Source organism: Pinus tabuliformis, chromosome 3_2 (genome assembly GCF_031772625.1).
Source record: "Pinus tabuliformis cultivar Carrire ecotype Pingquan chromosome 3_2, CPIR1, whole genome shotgun sequence".
Taxonomy (NCBI): domain Eukaryota; kingdom Viridiplantae; phylum Streptophyta; class Pinopsida; order Pinales; family Pinaceae; genus Pinus; species Pinus tabuliformis.
In genome coordinates, this window is record NC_142302.1 from 310,963,744 (window position 1) to 310,991,594 (window position 27,851).

The window sequence follows — 27,851 nt, forward strand, 5'->3', positions numbered from 1 at the left end:
GCTTGGAAGTAATGATGCTCAGGGACTTCAAGCTCCAACGCATCTAAAAACTTATCCACATTAGTTAAACCAACATAATAAGGTAAATTCCTTACCTCCGATGAAACACAGCACAATGATTTAGTCATCATATTGCAGCACAATGTAGATACTTCATGCAGCCGATTCTGCCAATGCTCCAACTCTTCATCTAAATCATAGGAGCGCGAGGCGAGTATCAGGGGTGCAGATGAGGCTAAGGTGGAGGAGGACCTGGAAGAGGTCGAGGGCATGTTATTTGTTACAATTTTGGAGGACCAAGACACTACATGTGAGACTTCCTGAATCCGACGCCATTGTCATGCCGCTATTGTACTTAGTTTGACCATGCGAGGGAGGATTGCCCTATATTGTTAGCTAAAATATGCTAGAAGGGGGTGCAGTCTTAGAAACTGACTCAAAACCTGCATATGATGGGGGTTGAACCTCGGGAGGAAGACCCTAAGGTAAATATTGTGCTGCGGAGTGGAGCGATGACTAGTGAGGATAAGGGGAAGCAGCCTGAAGAAGGTGAGTGGGTCTACAAAGCACCAAAAAGGGAGACTAGGTTTGATCTAGAACATGCAAAAGAAAAATTTATGGAAGTGAAGAAAACTTTCGCTGAGGCCTCTACCTCAGGGATTCAAAAGAAGTCGGCTGAAGAAATGGACCTCTCGATGATTTCCATATTCTTGGAGACCTACATGAAACTGCTACGTGATAGCAAGGCTATGAAGGGACTGTAGGAGCTGATCAATAGGTGTGGTAGCAAGGAAAATGCTACTGATGGACGGCACATAGTTAGAAAGCTTGGTAAGCATAAGGAAAGAACTGGACATGAGATGAGACTCACTGCATAGATAGGAGAATATGAGATGGATCAGGTTATTTAGATTTGGGGTCAGACACGAACGTTTTGCCGAAACAAACATGGGAGAGAATGGGGAAAATTTTGCTACAGTTGTCTCTGATTCAGTTAAGGATGGTGAATCAATAGAAAATAATACCAATGGGGAGGTTGTAGGGGGTAACTGTTGATATTGAAGGTGTGAGCGCACTAGCTGATTTTGAAGTGATAGAGATTGTGGATGGCAGCAATCCCTACTAGGCGCTCCTTGGGATCGATTGGGCCACTCACATGAATGGGGTAATCAATTTGATGAAGCAGAAGATGCTATTTGAGAAGAAATCGTTCCACGTAGTGGTGCCACTAGACCCTGTAGAAGGACAACACTATACTAAACCGGTATGTGATTATGAAAGTTATGACGATTTGGACCAGATTTACAAGATAACGGCATGAGATCAGAATTGGATGAATCCGACAGCAGATGGACATATTGCATGGGACAGCAAAGGTTCCTGCACAACAGATTCATATGAATAACTAGAGCACTGGCAGAATCGATTGCATGAAGTATCTATGTTGCGTTGTAATATGATTACCAAGTCATTGCATTGTGTATCATCATAGGTAAGAAATCTACCTTACTATGATGGCTTAACTAATTTTGATCAATTTTTAGATGCATTTGAGAGAGAAGTGCTAGAGAAACATCGCTTACAGGCCCTAGACTAGGTGTTGCACGCTAAACCTACCAGATGGTGGGGCACTCACAAGGGCAGTTTTGATGATTGGCACATATACAAAAAAATGATGAGAGTGCGGTTTGGTCACCCACAAGTATGGATAAGAGAAAAATATGATGGGAGAAATGATCCACATGACCATTTGGCCAAATGGACTGAAGTGCATGGAGTGAAGCCTCAGCTAGAGTGGGTCCATCTATTTTGTCATACCTTGGATGTTATTCCAATGATTTGGTACTTGGAGACAGAACTCTGCCATGGAACTAAAGAATGGGACATTTTGCGCCAAGGATTTTTGATGATGTTCAACTTTGAGGATGGGTTTGAATGTATCGACGAAGCATTACAGGAGGTTAAGGTAGCAATCTTCAGGATACCGCAAGATCCTCTAGATTTGATTCAACCTGATTGGACCACTCAACTGAGCCACACACTAGAGTGCTATAATGTGACTGTTGAAGAAGAAGATGAATACCCTAGGAAGATTTATATTCTAGAGACTAAAGTTCATGGCAAAGTTGAGGGACTGCAACTAGAGAACCCAGACATAACCAAGCCACTCAAAACTAGACAAGTGAACATTGGCACGGAGGTAGAGACGAAGTTTGAAAAAATTGGGGACTACTGGCACGACACAATAGTAGATAAGGTCACTGAGCTACTCCACGAATATCAGGATCTGTTCCCCATGAATTTTTCCAATCTGAAAGGAATAATACGGGACATGGGTGTCATGAAGATCGCCCTAAAATTGGACGTAAAACTTGTGAAGAAAATACCTTACCGCCTCAATCTGAAGAATAAAGAAAGTGTCTGCTTAGAGTTAGATAAGATGCTCGTGGCAGGTATTATTGAACTGGTGGAAGAATCTGATTGATGAGCCCAATAGTAGTTTAGGAAAAGAAGTAGAAAGAAGAAATAAGGATATGCGTAGGTCTCAGGAAGTTGAATGATGCATGTGTGCATGATCCATTCACAACTCCATTCACCGATGAGGTCCTGAATAATGTTGGTAGCCAAGAAGCATATTCTTTCACTGATGGGTTCTCTAGGTACCATCAGATCAAGATTGTGCTAGAGGATATAAGTAACACAGCCTTCACGATTGAATCGGGATGCTTCCAATATACGATGATGCCTTTTGGGCTGAGGAATGCGCCAATGATACTTTTGAGGGTAGTCATCGTGACATTCAAGAATTTCATTCACAGATTTTTGGAGGTATACTTTGACGATTGGACAATGTTTGGATTGGTAAAGCACCATGTGGAAAGACTGCGCTTGATGCTAGATACATGCTAGAGGTACCTGATCACACTCAATCTAAAGAAATGTTTGTTTTTTGTCCGTTTTGGGATCTTTCTAGGTTATGTGGTATGCAGACAAGGCTTGATTGTAGACCCTACAAAGATCATGTTCATAATCAATTTGGAGACGCTAAGGAGTATGAAACAGTTTCACGCAACATTGGGGCATACGTGATACTATAGGAAATTCATCAAGAGCTATGCCCAGATCACCGTGCCGATGGAAAAACTGTTAAAGAAGGATGTTATGTTCTGTTGGAATGAAGAATGCCAGAACAGCTTGGATGTGCTAAAGGAGAAAATGGTCACCACTCTGATCCTAGTCTTCCTGGATTGGAAGAAGGAATTTCACGTGCATGTGGATGCATCATGTATTGTGCTGGGAGCAATGCTGACATAGGCCGATGAAGGGGACTTGGATCACCCTATAACATTTGCAAGTAGGAAGTTGTCCAAAGCTGAGAAAAATTGTTCCACGAAAGAGCGTGAGGGATTAGCTATGGTGTATGTGTTTGAGAAGTTTAGGCATTATCTGTTGGGCGAACATTTTAAGATGTATATAGATCATTCTGAATTGAAATACCCGGTCAACAAGCCTGTGTTGGGGGGGAAGATATGCAAGTGGTTGTTGTTGTTCCAAGAATATAATTTTCAAGTCATTGTGAAACCGGGACAATTGAATGCAGGACTGGATCATCTGTTGCACATTGAAACTGGAGAAGAGCCTACTAATTTGGAGGAAGGACTATCTAATGCATAGATCTTTGCAGTGTGTGTTGCAAATAGCCACTTTGAAGATATTATACACTTCCTGATGATAGGAACAACTGTAGAAGGATATACAAGTCAGGGCACTTGTACAAAATGGGATCAGATGAAATATTATGACATTATGTGCCAGAGTTCAAACGAAACAACATCCTTGTCGATGCTAATAGTGGAGCCGCACAAGGTCATTATGCAGGAAAAGCAACAACGCAAAAGATTCTACGCGCTGGGTTGTGGTGGCCGACCTTACATAAGGATTCAAAAGCGTATTGTAGGGCATGAGATGCATGCCAAAGGACTGGAAAACCCTCACGTAGGGACGAGTTGCCACTAAATCTACAGATATCATTACAACCCTTCGAGAAGTGGATGATTTACTTTGTGGGACCAATTTAGCCTCCAGGAAAGAAGACAGGGGCGCGATACATCATCACTGCGACTGAGTACATAACCAAATGGGTGGAGGCGCAACCTGTGAGTGACTCTACAAGCACGACAACAGAAAAATTCATCTTTGAGTGCGTGCTGAGAAGGTTTGCTTATCCAAAAATTTTAATGAGCGATCGTGGTACGCATTGTCTTAATGCGACGATCAGTGAGATGACAGAGGAATTACAGGTTTACCATTAGAAGAGCATGACATATCATTCGCAGGCTAGCGGACGGTGGAAGCGTTTAATAAAATATTAGAGAGTGAACTAATAAAGGTTTTCAATGCTCAAAGAAATGATTGGATTGTGCACGTGCCCATGGCGTTATGGATTATAGAACAACTTACAAGAAGTGGACTGGACAAACGCTGTTCAGATTGGTTTATGAAATAAAAGCTATGATGTCGATGGAGTACATTGTACCTAGTCTGCACATAGCTGCATTGACAGGAATGGAGAATTGCGGAGCCTTGGAGGATAGACTTGCACAACTAACAGAGCTCGAAGAGGATAGATTTCTAGCTAGATTCCATCAGCAAGTTCAAAAGGAGCCCGAAAAGGCATGGCACGATTGACACATCAAACTACGCATCTTCAAGGTAAATGATTTAGTTCTTTTATATGACAACAAGTTTGATAAATTTCCAAGAAAATTTTGGATGCATATATGTCATCAATGATATTACCGATGGTGGAGCAGTTCAGTTGGTAAAGTTGAATGGATATTCATTCCCAGGGAGGGTGAATGGCAACCGATTGAATCCATACACCAGTGATCCCACTAGATGACCACATGATGGAAGCACAGTCTTAGCACTCCAGGCAGCTGAAAGGATGCACATGACTATGGACTACACTTCTCGAGTTGTGAAGTTGCATGATTGGACAATTGCGTGGAATGAAGGAATGTCATAGTTTCAGCAGAAATGTGCAGGGGCCTATGCTATCGAAGAAGGGATTGCATATGGAAGTTGAAAAGTGACCATTATGGTCATTGTTCATGACTTGACAGTGGGAAAATGGCTAGATGGAGTGGGGGGGTTCCATTTAAGTCAAAATTTAAGGACAAGATCTTTGAAAATCTGCCGCCAATCCAACATTTATGAACGAATTTTGAGGGGAATGATTGGATTTGAATTCAAAAATGCCTATAAATTACAAGTGGTTGCCCAGAAAAAAACACTTGGCATTTTGAGAATTGAGGTGTTGAGCTCTCAGGCACGTATGAACCATGAGTACTTTGAAGCTTTGAGAGTGAGTTCAACATTTGAGAAGTTGTCAAAGGAAACACAGGAGTTGTTGTCTAGTATCATGTCGATGCCTGCATAAATCGTAAGTGCTGGAGAAGCAATGGCAGCTAAGGGAACTGCTCCGGAGATAGAAAGTGTTCAAGTACCTACAGAGGTGCCCAAATCACTAAAGTCACCTAGGCCGACGCCTACGCCGATCAAAGAGGGTTTGAAAATTAAGAAGTATAAGCAGAAAGTGACATTGCAGGTGTGAGTGTCACCTAGAAAACACCAGCAGAAGGAAAAGACTACCATACATGCGAAGGGAAAGGTAGTTGACCTGGAACCTGAAGAAGATAGAGAAGAAATCAATATGAGTGGGGACAACATGACATGGGGGCCAAGGAAGTTGACGTTGAAGGGTTTGACCCTATCTCAAAACTCTCAAAATACATTCCACCATGTCGAGGCAAGGCAAAGGTCCTCAAGGACGTTGATGAGAGCAAGGTCACATTACATACACCGTTCCTATCAGAGAAGATCACATTTCATAGACCACGACTGGCTTGCGTCCCCCTTTTAAAAATGGAGTATTGGGATTTGGCTGATACAGAGTGCTTTCACCACTTAGTGACTGATCAATTCATGCGCCATGTCTTCTATAAGGACATTGGTGTGACCGCGCTAGAGCCAAGGAAATGGATAAAAGGGGTGGACAAGGCAGGACTGCTAAACATGCTATGGGTGTTTCATTACAACCGTGTGCCCATAACCATGATAGTGATCAAACAACTACTATTCTTGGTGCACGATAGGTGCCTGTGGTTGGAGGAACCAATACTGATCACTGACATGCTATTCCATAGGATCACTCGGCTGCTACATTCAGGACTAAATCCGGCCATGGCATTTGGAGGAAAGAAAGGTTGGCGCGACATTGCCGAGAAAATGAAGGACAAATTTAAGCTCATCAAGAAGTTGTGTGGCTACTCCATTTCTAGTATAACTGACCCCACGGTCAGAGTAGCCACCCAAATCTTGGCAGGGAAAATTATGAGAAAGTGTCACACAGATGATATGTCAGCACAGGTCGTATAATTTGCGGCCCAGTGTGTGGAGGGCATATAACTCAACTGGGCGCACTACCTCTACAACGAGTTCCTTGCGAACTACGGAGTGGCATAGGACCACATCAAAACCTTTCACTATGCATGGTTGTTGCTATCCATAGTATTGGTTGCATGGTAGTTACCAGAGGATAGTCAGTTTGGTCCGGTCACGTAGGATTTACCAAAAGAAATGAGGTTCACTTCACTCTAGGCCACCAGGGACCCCAAAAGGGTCAAGGATAGCAAGATCTTTTGGATCTTGATGGAGATGATTATCAACATGGCTATCAACCGCAAACCGCGGTTGTCACTGACATTCTTCGACCAATTGGCAAAGTATGTGGAATTCAAGGCTAACTTCCATTGCGTCTCCATGTGAGCATGGAAGGACCCTGAGAAAAAGTGGTATGACCTTCCATACCTCGCCACAAACAACGGCATCGTGGTAGTCCTTAACCACTGGCCAATAGAGTGGCACACAACCTCTGACTTGGCAACTTGGTCTAGTAAGTCTGTAATGAAGTGTAAGAAGGAAGAGGCCAGACTAAAGATGGAATAGTTGGCTGAGAAGATGAAGAAAGAGGCTAAGTATAAAGCCAAAGTGGATCGCGTTGCCAAAAAGTAGATAGAAGGAAAGAAGAGGAGGAGTGCGACTCTAACAGGAGTCATAAATGTCCTTCCCTAGAAATAGAAGAGGAAGAGCAGTGATCCAACTAGGGATGAGCAGACTTGGAGACTACTACATTCCAGGTTAAGCGCAATAGGGAGTAGGAGAAAGTAGGGCCGCGGAAGAATTCCAAGGCAAACAAAACGTCCCTTGACCTACCCACCTTGACAAAGGGTGATTTGAATGACATTGGCGATGTGGTGATGGATTCGACCAATGAACTGTTGTAGCAGTTTGAGTAGCAGTAGCAACAGGCCTTGCGTGCCATTCAAATAGGTCTACGTGAGCTACAGATCTATGCATCACAGGTACAAACCAGTGTGGTGTGAAGTAGCATGGTGTCAACAACTAGTTTGGTGCCTGGAATGTTGGAGGCAGCAGACATGGTGTGCACGTTGGATCCCCGGGCCATAGTGCTACCAGATGGAGCGTTGACTACAGAAGTAGAAGTTAACACGACCACTGTCAGTGCCCACAACAGGGTTGAGATAAATTTGGTCACACTTCCAAGTGAACCCCTTCACCCCTTGCAAGATGTTGTGATCGTGGAACTTCAGGGTCACGAATGACGTGCCATGAACATTATCAGTGAGGAGAAGGTGAATAATGCTCAGTTGGCTGCCCTAAAAGAATTCTACCATTAATCTTCTTAAGGCCACCACAGGAAAGAATGAGCACATGACCAAGGTGGTGGCTGACACATGCAGGAATGTGCCAGAGATGGATATTCCTGAAGGTGCACCAGTGGATGTAAGAATTCAGAAGCTCGCTGCCGGAGTGCATGAAGCGAGAATAGAGTTGGCTAAGGTTCACTTTGAATTAAACGTTAAAACTATAGAGATTGATTTGAGGGCCCAGCCTTCAACTCCACCAGAGGTTAAAAAGCAGCACGCAACCACTATCAAAGATGCAGTAGCAGCTAAAGATGTCACTGTGAAGGAGTGCACTGTGCTCTTCGAGCAGTCGCTCGAAGTATTCATCAACCTACAGGAGTATCCCACTGTGCAGAGGCTGGAGAAAGAGGCATGGGAGCTGCAATAGAGATATGATGAGTTTAAAGCGATGGCGTGCACTGTCACCATTACAAAAATATTAGCGAATTTGCAGGAAGCAAAGGTGCTAAAATAATAGGTGGATGCAGCTTAGCACAAGGAGATAGTACTCAAGGCCAGATTGGGGCCTTGGCTAGAGGAGGCCTATGTACTCACTACCTCCATTGAAGGGAAATTGGCCAGTCTGTAGGCGACATAGCAGAAAATACAAGCAGACAGCACAGAGCCAGCAACGGAGTAGCTTTTCGAGCAATTGAAGTAGGCGGCAAAACAGTGACTTGAGGGCGAGTCACCAGATTTTTGTTGTGGGCCTATTGGGAATGAATCCACTGGGGTCAATTTTGGGGTTAAAAGCCCAAGTTTTGGGTCTAAAGGTCCAAGTTTTATGTAAAAGAATGTAAAGTCTCCACATTTTCAGGCCGCGGAGCGTGAATATGTAAGCATTCAAAAAGGGTTTCCTCCCTTAGTTTAGATAGCTTGTTTCAACTTGATGAGATCCGCCATTGGTCTGCAAACCATGGGATTGTATAAAAAATGAGTCTTAGAAGAGTCAAAGGTATTTCATAAGTTTTTGGTAGAGTTTTGAGTAATTTTATGGGTCTATGAGAGCTAAGAGCGGAGAGTCTTAGCATAGGAAGAGGCTCTGCAGCTAAGTGTACAGAGGCCTAGGGTAGAAGTCCATAGTTGAATGCACAGACCCCTCCAGTTGTGTGTGCAAGGTAGTCAGAGTGAATACTAGAAATCTGGATTATCAATAAAGAGAATTATTCTGGAATTATCTATGTATGCATTATTTTACTTCTGCTTGCGATTATGTCATGTTGAATACTGGGGTTATGCATTAATGCTATATTGATGTGCGAATCTATGTATTTTAATTTTTCATATGAACACAGGTAAGAATATCAATTTACGTGAAGATAACCATAGTGCATGCTAAAGTTAACCAATACTTAAGTGAATCTGAGTAAATACAAAATTAAGAGTAACTATAGAGGCATGTAAGTGCCTAATCTATCTATTTGGGATCCACAAAGGATGATCAGAGACTTTCACAGAGGCTTTAAGGACGAATAAGAGAAATAATTTGACAAGCCCTAAAGGGCTTATCAGTCTGTGTAAAGGAAGGATTAGGCATATAACCGACATCACAACCATCTTAGGGTGCGGAAACTTGGTTCTTGCATCCCCGCATACTGCTTCGGGTGAGAATTTAGTCCACGCTCTGCAGACTAATGCCACAAGGGCCAGTAGTGTAGGGATTTGCTTGGCTACTGAACATTGAACCTGGGTCATGGCGCATCAAGCCAACGGAGGTCCATTTCATAATCCCATATTTGCATGGTGAGCCTCATCTTGTGCCCTATTCTAACCTTGTGTTTTCCATTTTTGATAACTTCACAATGTCCACCAGGGGAATTTTCTTTGCCAGCGCATTTGTTTATCAACTCCTGCAGGCCCTTCACATCGTTCCTATCATGCATAAATTTCATGCAAGTGTCAAAGAACATGGTAAGGACAGAGCGATCAACCTCTGTAGGTGTGTTTTTTTCTTGCACTTTGTTCTAACCCCCTAAGGTGGATGCCTCAGTGAAGCTTTTCTTGGCCTCCATAAATGTTTCCTTCATGTGCTCCAGATCAAAACCAACCTCCTTTTCTGGGGCCTTGTGGACCCATCCATCCTCTTCAGGCTATTTTCCCTTATCATTACCAGTCATTATTCCACTCCTCAACACTATATTCACATTTTGATCTTCCTCATGGGGCTCAGCTATCATCATTTCTAACTTATACATAGGTTGTTGAGGCTGCACCTTATTTTCCTACATCTTAGCTATCAACACAATGCATTCTTTTATAGTGTGGTCAAACTGGCTATAGTATTGACATGATGGGAGTGTCTGATTCTAACACTCCCACATGTAATGCCCTGGCATTCCACAGTTATAGCAAATAACCTGTCCGTGGCCTCTACCAGGTCCTCCTCCTCCATGGTCTCATCCTCTTCCTTGATAACCTCCATGCACTCCTCCAGGGCCTTGATCTGGAGGCTGATTTTTTTTCTTGCATCCAGTACATAGGCGTTCTTTCCATCATTAGTTCATAGCTGCAACACTGGTGCTCATCATGGCCCACAAATTTACAGAAGTCACAAAACAACTATTGTGGTGTCTAAATGAAATTTTGAAGCAAATGACAATTATCTATTGCATGTTTTCCAGCAACCTGACAAATAGCACACCATAGCACACCCCCCATGCTCAGCCCCATTGGGGCTTTAGGGGGATTGTTCCCCCTCCTGTAATATAATTCACGAATATAGGACAATGGTGTTTATCGTGCCCCTGGCTCTTGCACTTCAGACACTATACTTCTACACACACCACTGGTTTAGTTTCCTTCTCTTTCTTCAAGATCTATAATTCTAGGCAGAGCCTCTGCAATTGGGAGTGAATCTGTTGTACCCCCAAGGTCACGTCCTGAATGGGCGTTGCATGCAACTCATTGCAATTTCCAGTGCTTCTACCTAAGTTCCTATCTTTTGTTGTGACAAAGCAATCCTCAGGTGGGGCAGAAGCAAAGCTATAAACCACTTGCAATGTTGACCATCTATCAGCTACATGTTAGCTTCACAGATTACATATTTCAGCCTTTGGTCTAATTCCTAAGGCGTGTCATCAACTCTCGTCATGATTTCCTTAAATCCAACTACTTACTACAAGTTAGACTTAGGATTGCTAAACTCTTTGTCTAAATCATCCTTACTATTTTCTAGTGATGCCAGAGGATTATTAGAACATTACTTAATATACCAAGTGAGCGTGTGATCTTGCAGAGGGGTAACTAATTGTGCCTTCTTTATATTGTCATCAGTGATTTTTTGCACTATCCACACAGCATCCAAAACAAACCAAAATTGTCATGTATCCTCACTCTTGATGCCCTTGAAAATTGGCAGCTTCAATGTGTTCGCCATGTTGAATGGGGGTGGCAGTGGTGGAGGTGTCGGTGAAGGTGTATGCAGTGGAGGTGGAGGCAAAGGTGGAGTGGATGGATGATTTATTCGAGGAAACCCCTGAGTGATTAGTTGAATATTTCTTCCCCGTGGGGTCCTCTCCACCCCTTCGTTGTCACTTACAGGAGGTCCAATGAGAGGACTATACTCTGGTCTTGATCCTGCACGGTTTCTAAAGATTCATCCACTTCTCGTAGATCCGAACATCAAGGCAATGAAATCACCCATTTTTCACATAACAACATTTTAATCTAGGTATTCAGAGATCTTAAATACTTACCTCGAGGTCCTTTGAAAAACCTTTGCTCAGCCTCGCTGTAGCTGATTGAGGTATCAAATGCAAATCCTCCTATAATTCGATCGATCTAGTGATCAACAACCCATACAATCTTATCTTCAGAAGCTTCCACTCGTCGCACTAGATCTGGAGTCCACACTATTTGACCATCAAGCTTCCACCTCCCTTGGCCCTCTTCCAACTGAGCTAACCACTCGTATAATTCGATTGAGAAGGTGCAGAAGAAAATCTTGTGCATTTTTGTATACAAATATCTATCCAACCACTACTCTTTTGATAGGCACGGATTCTTGTTTTCTTGCATCCTGAAGTCGTGAATATTTATGTCCAACCACCTTTTGATTTCCTTCTTGGTCGGATTCCATTGATGCGACATCACACATCTCTTTAAGCAGATCCCGATCCCGACAACGAAACCATTTGTTGGCTTAGGGGGTGTTCACCCAGGTTCATAGTTAGTTGCACCAACCAACAAAGCCTTACACTACTAGCCCTTTCAGTAACAACCCACAAAGTCCAAGCTATAGTCTCACCTGAAGTAGTATGGGGGGATGCTGGAACCTAGTTTCTGCATCCATAGATTAATGTGATGTCTCTTAGCACCCTAGATCTTTCTTCGCACAGATCTATAAGCCCCTAGGGCTAGGTACTACAACTTTATCCAAAAAGCCTTTAGACCTTCGCGAAGGTCTACAATTAGTCTTGGCAGACCCTTAGCAGTATATTCATCCACTTACACGCACCAGAAAACATCCCTAGATCAGAGCTCACATAGATCTAATTAAGTATTTAATAAACATAAGAGAATTTACCACAGTCTTCATGAACTCACATAAACATGCTTGCATACATCATTTAATAGTTATTCAATAGGATCGCATACATTTATATCAATATTTCACAACACATTATTCATCGGAAGCATATATCGCAAGCATAAATCAAGAGAGATAAACAGATATACACAAGATTTCTTTTGTCACTTTCTTTATTGATCTTCAGTTTGGATTTATAGACTCAAAACTTCCCTGCATACTTAGCTGCGAAATCTAGTTTAGGCCTCCACACAGTCAGCTACAGAGCCTTTCTTCCTTCTATCTACCCATTCCTTACTTGCCTTTCTCTTCTCCATACATTCACATTATCCCGTAGACTCTCTAAGACGCACCTATTTATACAATCCCATAGCCTGTGGACCATGGGTCGGTCTCAAAGTCGACTCACACTTTACATTAATAAGGGGCTAAAACCACTTTGACTCCTAACCATATACATGCTTTGCATCCACAAATCACAGAAACTTTACATCATTTTCAAAAAGTACATCAAAACTTGTGTTATTTTAACCCCAAAATTGACCCACGGGACCTCGTCCCAACACACATCCAAGTGAAGACAATGGAATTCTTCAACGTGAGTATAGAGAAAGAAATAAAATATCAATGAATAGTAACAAAAGGAGGCAGCGGCTCTGAGGTACATGAATTGAAAATGGATAGAGTCCAAAAGGTATTATGGGATGTTCAACTAACATCCAGATTGTTTCATCTTGTGTAGACATCCAAGAGCCACCCTGATTAATTGCAGAGTGGAGTGCCTTCCTAAAAGACCAATGATAGTGGCTAAGATTGGTTGAATGGAGGGTTTAAAAAGAGTTAATGGGAGCTGAATATCTAAGGGAAAGGTTTTTTCTTTGAGGGCGAGAATTTTCTCTAGGAAGGAATGCATTTCTCTCGCAGGGAGTGTCGTGAAGTGACCCTCTAGGATTGAATTGTTGAAGGTGCACATGGAGGAATATGTGGGGAAGTTGAGATCTCTTTGGATTATAATAGGGTTTATTTCTAGGATTACATTTCCTATGAGAGAAACAAAACAGTTCTTCTTGACTTGGTAGAATTCCAACAACCAAATTACGAACTAAAGGAGATGATGTACTGGGGGAGAAATCTAGTAGTATAATCCATAAACCACAACTCGTAACGGGTCTTCATTCTTCACATGAATTGAGAATATTTCATAACAGAGGTATGTGAGAGAGAAGGGACAAGAAGGGTCTACAATATGAGCCTTAGTGTCAGTTAGAGGAATGGCACCAGGGTTCTTGACCTCATGAGTGTTTGGGGTTGCAGGGGTCCTATGTTTCATCTCTTCGAATAAAACAAAATGAGAAAACAAGGAGACTGTGTGTTTTCGAGTTACCTGGAGCCCACAAGTGAATGAAAGTGACTTGGGAGGATGCCCGTGGTCTCTGGGAAAATGGACATAATGCTCCTACGTAGTTGTCCAGGTGAGAGATTCTTTCACTATGATGAAGAATTGTTGTTGGGTATAGCTTTAGGGATTTATTTGTTTTATGCAGGGTTGAAGGTTTAAGCCCAGGTGGTGGGAAACGAAGGTGAGGGAAGAGGACATGTGGAGGTGAAGGTTTGGTCAAGAAGGGTAGGGAATGAGCTCAGATTACTAAAACACAAATTTATCTTTTACCTTTTCAGCAGACATCACCATCTTTCCAATACACGAATCTTTGAGCCGCAAATGAGAGGAGTCCACGTGTCGGGTGGTCCCTAACCATTTCGGTGAGGGGTATCACAACATGAAGAAATAATATATTAGTGCCGAAATTGATCAGGGCCTTCCATAAGGCACTGATTTATTCAATGTTGGGGCCTATGGTGGTGTTAAATTGCTTGTGGTTATGCTTCCGAAATTGCGCTTGGATGCGTCCATAAGTAGATTGTGGGGAGGGGAGAAGCTCGCCCTCTAACTTCATAATCCTAAAAATGTAATTCCTCCCACATCATTTGTTTAGACCTTGTCCCTTTACCTTGGCTTTATATAATTTCCTTATCCACCTGTGAATGTGTAATTTTTACTCTTTGTAGGTTAGGGACTTCTTCCTTCAAACCTAGCTTATGACCTTTATGCTCATAGCTTCTCATCTCGATTCTAGGAAGAAGCCTTAGTGTTATCTAATGATAACATTGGCTCCACCTACGGATGGGGCATTGGATTGCAATGCATCGAGAACCTGCGGTCTATGAGCTTCTCTTTTTGGGCATGGAATCTTTTTAAACAATTGAAAATTTTATGAAAGTGAAATCTTTAAGAAGAAAATTGCAAATTTCATATGATGATTACAATGTACATACCGGTAATTACAATGCATGCAAGATAGCTACCTCTTAACTCTGGAAATAGATTTTGAGGAATTGACCATTTACTGGCAACTCCAACGATTCTCCTTCCATATTATCGAGCAGGTACGTATTATTTCCTTTCTCCTCTGAAATTTTGAAAGGGACGAACCAAAGTGAATCAAAATTTTTGTTTTTACCCTTTCCTTCCCATCGAACATCACATTAGATAACTAAATATCCTAGTTGAAGAGGCCAATATTTGGACTTTTTATCAAACATGGATTTCATCTTATGTTGGTAATTTGACAATTTAGCCCCCACCTATTCCCTATTTTCATGAAGTTCGACTAGTTAGTTTATCCTTCATGTTAGATCACTTGGTTCCTCCTCAACTTCTTGTAGTAACCCTGCCACTAGAGTTTCCAATTGGATTGGGAAGACTGCAACCTTACGATATACTAGCTCGAAAGGTGATTTTCTAGTGGATCATTTAGGAGTCACTCAGTTGGCCCAGAGGGAAAACCTCAAGTGAGTGTCCTAGTTTCTCTAATTCTCAGTGATGGTCTTCTTCAACACTCTCACCATAGTTTTGTTTGAGGACTCAGCTAAACCGTTTCCTTGAGGATAGTAGGTAGTGGAGTGTCCGATGATGATATTGAAATTCTGATAGAAGCTGACAAATTTTGCAAATTTGAATACTTGATAATTGTCAGTGATGATATTGATAGGGAAACCAAAACATGATAATATGTTATCCTCCATAAACTTGATTAACACTGTGTCAGTAGAATTTCTGGTTGGGATGGCCTCTACCGACTTGGTGAAATAATCTATGGCCGTTAATATCCACTTATGTTGGCCACTGGAAGGTGGGTTTATCTTGCTTATTAAGTCTAGTCCCCACTGTCTGAAGGGTTGTTCCACATGCATTGGGATCAGGGGGAGAGGAGAAAGTTTTTGACTCTCACCAAAGACTTGGCACTTTTGACATGGACTGACTTGTGAATGAATGTTTCCAAAAAGTGTAGGCCAGTAGAATCTTACCTTGAGGATTTTGTGAGTTGTGGTCTTCCAGCTATAATTACCTCAACAAAATCCTCCATGAAATTCCTCAATCACTTTATGAGTTTCACCTTCTACCAAACATAAAAACAAAACTCCCACTAGGTCCTTCTAGTAGAGTTGAACATTCGATATGATATACTTTTGAGCTTGCTATATCAACGTCCTGTATTTAGATTTATCCAGCCCTAGTGGGCACCTCAAGAATAAGAGATAATGGATGATATTCTTATACTAGGGTGATCCCTCATATTTACCATAAATATTTTTCTCTGATGTTTTTATCCCGTTCTGCTGAATTTTTGTTCTGCCTTCCTTTGTTTTTAGGTTTATTCCCAAAGCTTGGTAGTTAGGTTCTGATAAAATCTTGGCCAAACCCTAGCCTTTTATGAGCTTAGTAGGATTTATGTCTAATTCATATTCCTAGATCTTTGTGATCCACCTACCCCTTTTCCCTTCACTGTCTCCTTGCACAACAATGTCCTTGACTGTTATCGTTGGAACATATGTTGTGATTTATGATTGTACTAAATATACTTGAAATTCATTTAAAGCTTTGACTAGTGCATAGGCTTGTTTCTCCAAGATGTTGTATTTCATCTTAGCATCCTTCGGGACTTAGCTAAAGAAGGCGATGGGATGTTCATAACCGTCTTTATTCTTTTGTAGAAGAACTGCATCAATATTATGTGGAGGAGAAAAAGAAAACATATAAAAAGGTGTTGAGTAGTCAGGGTTGACTAGTACCGGTGCTTCAAAAAAATCTTCTTTAATTCTGGTAAAATAATCTCAAGAGGTAGGACTCCATTTCACTTCATTTTCCTTTATTATCATATCAATAATACCCTTCACTATTTCTACATAATTAGGTATGAACCTTCTCAAGAAATTGATTCTCCCCAAAAATTATTGGACCTCTTTCTTATTTCTAGGTAGAGGAATGTGACTGATAGCTTTGACTCGCTTAGGATCAATTTTCACTCCTTCTTGCACTACTATGTTTCCTAGGAGCTTCCCTTCACTTAGGGAAAACTGAGATTTCTTGGGATTCAAAGATAGTCCACACCTCCTAAATTTTTCAAAGTTGAGATTCAAGTGGAGGATGTGTTCTTGATTGGTCTTAGAGAAGACTTTGATATCGTCCAAATATACCACTATGAACTTGTCTTTCTCCCCTAAAAAAGCTATATCCATAGCTCTTTGAAATGTGGTCCCTGCACTAATAAGACCAAAAGGCATTAGAGCATACATGAAATTTTCCCAAGTGGTGGTGAAAGTAGTCTTCTTCTGATCATCAGTGTGGACTTCCACTTGGTTGTCACTAGAGAACCCATCCATCATGGACATCCTAACTGATCCAACCACCTTATGTAATATGTAATACATATTATGCAACAAGTAGTTGTCTTTCAACGATGCCCTGTTAAGGTTCTAAAAATCTACGGATAACCTTATTTCTCCATTATTTTTTCAGATTGGGACTAAATTGGACACCCACTCCAAGTACCTTAAAGGAACTATGATTTTATCATGTAGAAGTTTCCTCACTTATTTTTCAATAGAGGGGAGTAAGAGTGGATTAATCTACTTGATATTTTTCTTGCATCAGTTTATTCCACTCTTTAAAGTAATCTTATGTTGTATAATGTTAGTATCAAATGTTTTTAAATCCTCATAACACCAAGAAAAAACATCCTTATAGATTTTGAAGAGATTTAAATACCTTTGTTTATATTGTGAGGGTATTCCTTTTGATACTCTGACCATCTAGGGTTCATCTTCTAAGCTAATATTGCAATATTCTACCTGTTTTTACATTTCTAGTGTCGTTGCTTTCGACGCTACATCATTCTTGTTAAATAATCTTTTCAGTGGGACTAGCCCATGAGGAATGGTATTCCCTTTCAATTATACAATTTTATGTCTGGCCACTATGTGTTCCCACGAAGTTGGTTCTTGGTTTGCCTCTTTTTCCTCCCCTTGATCAATAGTTGAGCTAGCGAACTCCCCAACTAACTCTTTAAATCATTTGATATGCTCATCATCCTCAAATACCTACCAATGTTTAGGGTCTATGTCTGACCTCAACCTCATACCTTAGAAGCGGATTTTGAGGAGGTTTGAAATTGCTTGCTACTACAGCAAGAGAATAGGCCATTTTATTTCCTTACCTGGGAAGAAATTGGATATTAAAGGCCATTAAGAAGTTATCAATTAAATCCATTACCTCATTTCGGTAACTCCTCAATATGGGGTGTTTAGCCTGGCATGATTTGTAATTTTCTTTACAATCAACTAAGAGTCTCGATGTATAGTTAAGAATTCAATATTTATATTCCTTTTCCTTTTTAGCCCAAGGAAAAATGCTTCGTACTCTTCCACGTTGCTGATTTCCTCAAATTCCATCTTGAATGATAGGGGTATCAAGCTACCCTCACGAGATACCGACAATACCCCTTCTCTATTTCCCTCTTTCGAATTTGCTCCATCAATGTATAATTTCCATACTTTGTTTTTATCTTTGTGTTGGTTGTCTAACTGCATCGTTAGATGTACTTATGTTTCTTTTGAAATGGTATCATCTTCTTCTAGCAACAAGAAGGAGAGGTCACTTTCTTTTCCATACATAGGATAATTCTTAGAACCTTCAGCTCGGGTCACAGTCTTCAGGAATCTGGACTCTCTGTATAACTTCTTTTCTTCGCCTCCAAAAGTGGGAATAGTGGCATAAGTTAGATCTAATATGATAAAACCCTCCACACTGGAACCCCAAGACCTAGATAAGATCATTCTGAATCAAGGGGGAATATCTACTACTACTATGTCCATTAATACACTCTTCATAGGGATTTGAGCTAGGTTCACCACCAGATCTTTTATCATTCCGAAGCATTTTACCCTCTTAGAGTTGAAGGAGTATAGGTCCTTATAAGGTCTGGTGATTTGTAAGATGAGTTGTTCCATCACATCTAAGGGCATGAGGTTATGTGAAGCTCTAGAGTCCAATATACAGTTATCTAATAAGAGGTCATGAATTAGTTGAATTGAGGTCATGAATTACTAGGGTGACATAGAAGGGTGCAATGGAAGGATTAAGTTCTTCAACATGAGGCCCAAAGACAGCCATTGGTCTTTCTTCTTGAATATTTAAACATTCATGGGTCGTTACTGAGGTGGATGGTGACATGAACTAAGAGACTTGGGCTTTATAAGTGGGCTGTTTTAGAAGTTCAATTAGAGGAACACGAATCTTTTCTTTTTCGAGTTCCTTCTAAAGATTGAATGTAGATTGGCCTTTCCCTACACCTCCTAGTTCTACTTCTCTTTCTTTGTCATAGCTAGTTTTTATTAGAACATGTGCCTTCTCTTCTGTGTGTTCTTCAAAGCTATTACATTCCTTATTTAAGGGAACTTTTACCTTCGATGATGCAAGATTCAGCTTTGCTTTCCTTTTATCTGTCACTGGGGGAGTATCTTGGGAATTGGTTCCCTCTTGTTGCTGAGGTTCCATTGACCTCTTTCTTGAAGATCTGAGAACATACCTTCGATGTATATGTGCTTTCATGAAATCCAAAAATTGTTTACAATATTCACATATGTCCTCCTCACTTACTACTTCTTCGCTATCATGACATGTCTCTTAGTGAGCCATGTTTTCTTGTTCCACTTTAGAGGAGGAGGAATACAAGTTTCCTTACATCTCATGTGTATTTGGTGGTTTTTCATCTGGATCATCTTCTATATATAGTGGAGGAGGGATCTGATCGAGTTGATCTTTTATTTCTCTTTGAAGTATCTGCAATGGTGGCCTTCTTTACTGTGGGTTATAACCTCGGTTGTTACCTTGAGCATTCTGTTTTGGGAGACTCTTGTTCTTAAGCTCAAGCTTCACCACCTTATGCGATAAACTCTTAATGTGTTTATCCATTTCTTCCCACTTCAGATGTAGTAATTCATGATCTTTCTTTTCACCCCATTTTTGTGTGAAAGAGTTTTCGAGTTCTTCCTAGGTGGTGATGGATGCATTAGGTAGGGATTTAAACCATTTTATGGCTTCTCCATCAAGGGATTGCATAAAGAGTCTCAGGACAACATCCAATTTTTCTACATTTAGATTCTCAACAAAAGCACAGAAGGTTTCAATGTGTCTATGTGGAGTGTTCTTGTCCTCCATGTTGAACCTAGGCAAAAGCTTTAGGTAGTCCTAAGGCATAACACTTAGGGTTTGAGGTAAATCAAGAGGGGCATATTTATTCGATAAGTAACCCAGAACAAGTATCTGAATTTATGGGGGAGGATTGAAATATGCTGGAGGAACTTTGGCCGGAATCATAATGGTTGGAATAGCTAGACTTAGAGTATAGTGAATATTTCTATTATTCAGGATATCCTTACCCTTTCCAATTTCAGGGGGAGGAAATGAAACCAAAGGAGTAGAAACTGAAAACTCTTCTTCTTTAACCTCTGATTTGGCGGTATGATGTCCTTTTTCGTCTTCTATAGGTTATGTAAGGACCTTAGGAGTAAAATATGAACAATGAATGAAAACGTGTTTGGAGTTGGATGAGGAAGCTTCAAAGAATGATGAGACAGTAGCATTTGTAGCACTGGTTTTGTCCTTCCAAGATCTCCTGAAAATTAGCTTCTTTGGCTCACATACAGATGGGGATTTTGGCTAAGAGGTATTTGAGTGAGTGTGAGGCTTTCTATATGCCAGGATGATAAATTAGAGTGATAATTGTGGAGTCACCAAGGTGATGAGGAGGAAATAGGAATGCCTTTTATCACCTACACAAAGAGAGCTTGAATTGTCATATCCCAGGGGAAAAATCCTTTAATTTGATCCCTGACAATGATGCCAAAAGATGTTGTCATGTCTAGAGATAGCCTTGGATTGTGTACAAGGCCGATGCCTATAAAATCTAGATTTTTTGTGTCTCGTGTGATTCTCAGGAGACCGAAGACATCACATACATTTTTGTACACATATATATAGTTATATATTATAAACTACATGGGTTGGTTCATTCATCAAAAGACATAAGCCATGGATCTCTTGGTACTTCTTTACACATATACAACACACAAAAATATATATATATATATATATATATATATATATATATATATATATATATATATATATATATATATATATATATATATATATATATATATATAGATATAGATATAGATATAGATATAGATATATATAGATATATAGATATAGATATATATAAACTCGTGGAGGCCGAATAGTTAGAGGACCTACAGTTTAATCATCTTTAATAGAGAAATGAAAGGAGATAAGGAGATAGAATAACTCATAATACAGAGCTTGAAAACATTAATAATTCTACACTTATTTGACTTAAATATAGACATGATGGATGAATGAGGATAGGGTGAGATGATTCATGGAGCACAATTTAAAAATGTAAACTCAAAGAATCATACATACATAACCATTAACAAGTTAATAGAAATGACATTGTGAGAACCTATGAAATATTTATGGTAGCGACAATAACATGAAATCGGAGAGGAAACGTGAAAATAATGGAATTGAAACACATAGGTAACATACTGTAGTATGCGAACAAGGAATCACCACCATTTCATTAATATTCTGAAATATGCATCTTTTAAAGTCATACAATCTCAAAGATAACATAGAGTTCTGCTTTCAGATTCTGAACCTCTTTTCCTTTTCTCTGATAGGGTATATATCCAAAATAACCTCTAAAGTTAGGTAGTTAAAAAGATATTATTTCTTGATCTCTTACTTCATTACAAAAGTTATGAATCAAAATTTGAGCATGCGTGAAGGAATCACTCCCATAACAGAATATATTTCTAAAATCATAACAAACTTAAAGTAAACATAACTGAAAAGTAAAAACAAAAGCCATCACTACAAAAATAAACAAGATAATAATTGTTGACTAGAAGACATGGACGCTTAGTGAAAAGCCATAGAATCTCGTGGATGAACCATTTGAAGCATAGGAGGATTAGCAAACTGCTTGCATCACTGCCACATAGCTGGAGGAGGAGGTGGAATAGAACTGAAATGTCGATAGAGGATTCCCATATTGACCACCCCAGTGTAATCGAAGGATTTGTACCTATCCTACACTTAACCTCCATTAGTTTTCGATTGTACACCTCCTTTGAGAGAATTTATCCATCTTTTCCCCAATAGTTAGGTAACCTAGCCTCAATAAGATGATTAAGTGTGACATCAAATCTTGACAACTCTTTTTACAACATAGTCAGATTTTGCTCCACCTTAGATATGGCTTCCTCTTTGGAGATAACTTTATAAATCCCAGCCACTACTTCGACCTTGTCTAGTATATTAAGGGGCATAATCTCCTGGGTTGTTCTTTCTATCAAAAACTGAATGTACCTTTGGGCATATTGGGAGTTGTTAATACTAATCTACTTGTTGCTTTGAAGAGCCGGGGAATATTCCTTGGAGATCTTCCTTTTGTCATGTATAAGAACCAAATGCTCCCAGTGTTAGAAAATTATATGTTCAGAGCAATGGAACACATAAAATATTCCAGAAATATAAACAAAAAAATGCATAAAACAAGAGAGACACAGATATACGTGGTTCACCTAGTTTGGGCTACGTCCACAGAGAAATAGCCAGTCCTTCCTTTTATATTATCCAACAAACTGAACATATACAACCTACAACAAATCCATTGCAATTCCCTCTTCGATCTCAATCTCCTCTCTCTCCTCACTCAGAATAAAGATCTACATAGACACAATACCATTCCCTCATATATAGTGAGGGGTTTCCTTCTAGGGAAAAAAACCCTAAATTAAACATAGCCTCTACTCTCAGATCTCCGCCTAATGAATGGCCTAGATTGACTACGAAATTACAAAATTTTACTAAGGAAAATTTACATCTATTTTTAGCTTTGGGGGCGCTGCCCCTGATCCCTCGCTGGGGGGGGCTCCCAAAGGTCATAGTCCCCCCCCCCACCATGGACCCCATTTGCAGTGCAAATATTAAGGCCGACGTTGCCGCCCCATTACGAATTGTGGTCCAATGTGGTGATACCTCTAAACAAATAAGATAATTAGGCTCCACACCCAACACCCAGCATTGATCAAATCCCTGGATGATCTTGTCCCACACCCCTTTCCTGAATTTTGTGAGTGCCAGCTTTCCTTTTAGCTTGGCCTTCAACTCCTTGCTCTCACGAGTCACACTATGTAACTCTTGGGTGAGATTGTCGATGTTAGAGTTTGTCGATTGGAGTTGTCTTACATTATGGGTCACCTGGTCCTTAGCTACATCTAACTCCCTCTGAACTCTCCCTACATCATATTTGAAAATATTTAGTTATGTTAATGCCTTGCTAAAGTGATCAATGGGGTTTTGGGGATCCTCTTGGACCAGCATAGTACAGACATGAGAGTTGAACCAGATCTGTAAATCATCCAGCCTCGATTATAGGGCTTCGACTCTTTATCTGCTTGTATTCAATTCCCTGGTTAACACTTCCTTTTCCTTCTCACTTTTTATTAGCTCAGGTGTTTGAACATCCTTACCTAAGGTCATATTTAGCTTCCTTCTCAAGATCAAGTTATTTTTCTTGGATTCCTTTATTACTGTTGTGACTATTGCTTCATCTGCTAGATCCAGTCCTATTTTCAATACCAACTCTTTATAATACTCCTTTTGTTGGAAGAGAACACGAGACTTGACCTTCTCAAATTTTACATTCTCAACGAGCTTATCTATGTAATCTCGAACCTGATCAATAGCCATTTGATTTCTATTGATATCATTGTACAACATTTCCCCCACTTACCTATGTAGGTTGACCTTGTCTACCAGAGGGATATTGGTCAACTCAAGAGACACATCCATGTCCTAAAACTTGGAACCCAAAGGTAAGGTTTGGATAGATGGGTTCTTCAACCTGATTTTCATCTCCGCTTTCTCTATATCTGTTGCAGCTAATAGCCAAGTGTGTCGTGGGGTGACATGTGAAGTCATGTCTTGATGTATCTTCTCCTTTTCCCTTTTGTTTCTCACCTGTATGTTCTTTCCCTATGCCGTGCCTATTCGTGCTGCATAAAGACTTTCCTCAGACTTTGGGATGACTACCTAAGTCGAGGATGTTGTTAAAACTTCAGGAGGTATCTCCAAATTAACTTGAAATCTGGGGTTCTCAGTCACTTCTTCCCCTGGACCCCCCTGCAGCGCAAATATTACGGGTGGAATTTCCGCCCCATTACCAACTAGGCTCCACTGCACCGATACCTCTGAATAAATAAGATAATCAGGCTCCATACCCAACAATCTCCCACTTGGAGACTAATTATAGCAACTCCATCGCTGCCTCATTTGCTGGACAATGACTCCACTCTGGACCTGGTTGTTTCTCATCTTCTTCATCATACTTGAAGACCAATTGAAACTAAGCAGACTCTTAGTTTCTCCCTGGTTACAACTTTTGTTAACATATCTGCAGGATTCTGGCTAGTGTGTACCTTTTCTAGCTTCAACTATCTATCTTCCAATGCTGACCGTATGAAATGGTACTTTAGCTATATATGTTTAGTCTTGGAATGAAATGCAGAGTTTTTTGCAAGATTTATGCCACTCTGGCTGTCACTGTATAACCTGCCCAACTCCTACTTATTACCCAATTCATACAAAAACGTTTGTAACCAAATCATTTCTTTACTAGCCTCTGTAGTAGCAACATACTATGCTTTCATTGTTGAGAGTGCAACAACACATTGTAGTTTTGAGACCCAACTAACAGTTGTTCCACCAACAGTAAACACATACCCCATGGTGCTCCTCCTGTTATCTCTATCACCCACCATATCTGCATCAACATATCCCTGTAGATAAATGTTTGAACCACCAAAACATAATGCTTGATTTGTGGTACCTCTCAAATACCTGAAAATCCACTTCACCGCCATCCAATGTTCTTCCCCTGGATTGTTCATGTACCTGCTTACAACTCCCACTGCATGTGCAATATCAAGCCTTGTGCAAACCATTTCATACATTAAGCTTCCAACTGCTGATGCGTATGGAACCTTAGACACATGAGCCATTTCTTCCTGAGTCTTGGGACAGTCCTCCTTACTTAATTTCAAATGGCTAGCCAAAGGTATACTAACTAGTTTTTCATTCGGCATATTAAACCTTTTTAACACCTTTTCTATGTACTCACTTTGAGACAATGTTAATTTGCGATTCTTCCTGTTTCTAGTTATTCTCATACCAAGGATTTGTTTTGCAGCACCCAAATCCTTCATTGCAAATGAGTTCGCCAATTTTCTTTTGAGCACATTTATTTCCTGCATGTTAGAACATGGAACAAGCATGTCATTTACATACAATAACAATATAATATAGCTACCATCATTTTTCCTTTTGAGATAAACACAATGATTAGAGTAACATCTAGTATAACCTTGTTCATGCATAAACCTGGAAAATTTTAGATACCACTGTCTTGGAGCCTGTTTTAAGCCATACACGCTCTTATTCAACCTACACACTAGTTTCTCCTTACCTTTTACCTCATATCCTTGTGGCTGCTGGAGATATATCTCTTCCTCCAAATCCCCATGGAGAAAGGTTGTCTTTACATCTAACTGCTCAAGATGCAAATCTTCAGCTGCTACTAGACTTAAAATAGTTCTTATTGAATTCATTTTAACAACAAGAGAAAATATCTCATCAATGTCTATACCCTTTTTCTGTGCAAACCCTTTCACTACAAGTCTAGCTTTATTACTTTTTCTTCCTCCATCTTCTTCCTTCAACTTGTAAACCCATTTATTCTGCAATGTTGTTTTACCTGCAGGAAACCTGACTAAGTCCCAAGTCTGGTTATGTGCTAAGGAGCCCATCTCTTCTTTCATGGCTTTCTCCCACTTCTTCCTAGTTTCTACCTGTACTGCTTCTTCATAACATTCTGGTTCACTAGAATCAGTCAACGATACATAATATAATGAAGGAGAGTATCATTCAGGGGGTCTACTTATCCTGGTAGATCTTCTAACACCACTTTCAGGTGTTTGAGGTGCTTGCTGCTATTGTGGTTGTTGTTCTGGCTATTGATCATTATGATTTTCAGGCACCACCACTTTTTTTGTGATCTCTTCAAGCACTATGTATTCTTTGTTTTCTTTTTCCTGTTTCTTTTCCTACAGCTGATCCTTATACAAAACCTTTTCATTGAATATGATATCTCTACTCCTAATGATTTTGTGTTTTTCATAATCATAAAAGCGATAACCAAAATCATTAACACCATATCCAATAAAGGTACATTTCTTTGATTTTGCCTCAAGCTTTGTTCTATTTTCTTTATTAATGTGGAGAAAGGCTTCACAACCAAAAGTCTTTAAAAAAGAGTAGTCTACCTTTTTACCTGTCCATGCCTCCTCTTGAATACCACCATCCAAGGAACTTAAAAGCCCTTTGTTTATTAGATAAACAATAGTATCTACAACATCTACCCAAAATTGTAAAGAAATCCTGCATGCAATCTCATGCACCTTGCACGCTCCATGATTGTCCTGTTCATCCTTTCTGACAGACCATTTTCTTGTGGTGTTCCTGGAACTGTCTTCTCTCTGCGAATTCCATTCTCTGAAAAATACCTACCAAACTATTTGTTACAATATTCACCTCCATTGTTTGATCTGAGACACTTCAACCTTTTTCCTGTCTCATTTTCAACCAAATCTTTCCATTTCTTGAAAGTATCAAATACATCATATTTATTTCGAATACAATAAATCCAGGTTTTTCTGGTTGCATCATCAATAAAAGTAACATAATAATGAGAGCCACAAAGAGATGATACCTGAGCAGGTCCCCATACATATGTATGCACAAGCTCTAATTTTTTGCTCTTCTTTTCTTTCCCAACTTTGAGGAATCTGACTCTCTTCTGTTTTCCGTAAACACATTTCTCACAGAATTTTAAATCAACATGCTTCAAACCCAGCAATAAATTTCTTTGGTGAAGGATCTGCATGCCCTTCTCACTCACGTTCCTGAGCCTATGATGCCACAATGTCATATCTTTTCCTATAGAGGTTAAAGCATTAATAGAATTAGAAATACCATTGCATAAATACAATGTACCAACCTGTTCTCCTTTTGTTATTACTAGGGATCCTTTTGTGACCTTCCAGGTTTTATTTGTAAAGTAGTCACACATGCTTCACCTCCCAACTACCCTGTTGAAATAAGATTTTTCTTTAGATCTGGAACATGCCTTACCTTCTTCAATAGCCATTGATTTCCATTCTGCTGTTTTATAAAAACTGTACCCATTTCAATGCTTTTATAGGGTTTATCATCACGCAATCGAACCTATCCAAAATCTCCTTGAACATAATCATGGAAATGTTTCCTATCAGGTGTGGCATTGAATGAGGCCCCTCAATCTACCACACAAGCATCAATAGTATTTTCTAAAGAAAGAATCAAAGCATCTTGCAACACATCACCTGTTACATTCGCTTCATGATTGTTTTCTTGTTGCGCATCTCCTTCTTTTGCTTTCTGAGACTTGAAGTCTTTCTTTAGGTGTCCTTTCTTCCCACATTTCTAGCACACTATCCCCGATATGGACATGGATCTGATTTTTCTTGACTTACTGGGATATCTAGGTCTCTTTCCTCTTTCCATTTTTCTTCCCCTAGTCTATGCAGTCAAAGCATTACCTAATGTCTCACCAAAGCTTTTTCGTCGCATTTCCTCACTAATGATTGCACTGACAATATCATCAAACTTTAAAGTACTAGATCCATAGACAAAGTTAATAATGGTCATAACTAAACCATTCCAACTTTCTAGAAATGAGCACAGAAATAACAAAGCCCTAACTTCATCATCAAAAGTTACCCCTACAAAACTTAACTAACTAGTAACTGTATTAAATTCATTTAAATGATCAGCAACAGATCCACCTTCTAACATTTTCATATTAAATGAATGCTTCATAAGAAATACCATATTTGAGGTCGAGGTATTTTCATATAGTTTGGCCAATGTCAACATTAAACCCTCTGTTGTTGTTTCCTTTGAAACATTAAACGCTACCGATGTCACTAGGAACAGTCGTATTGTACCAAGTGCCTTTCTGTCG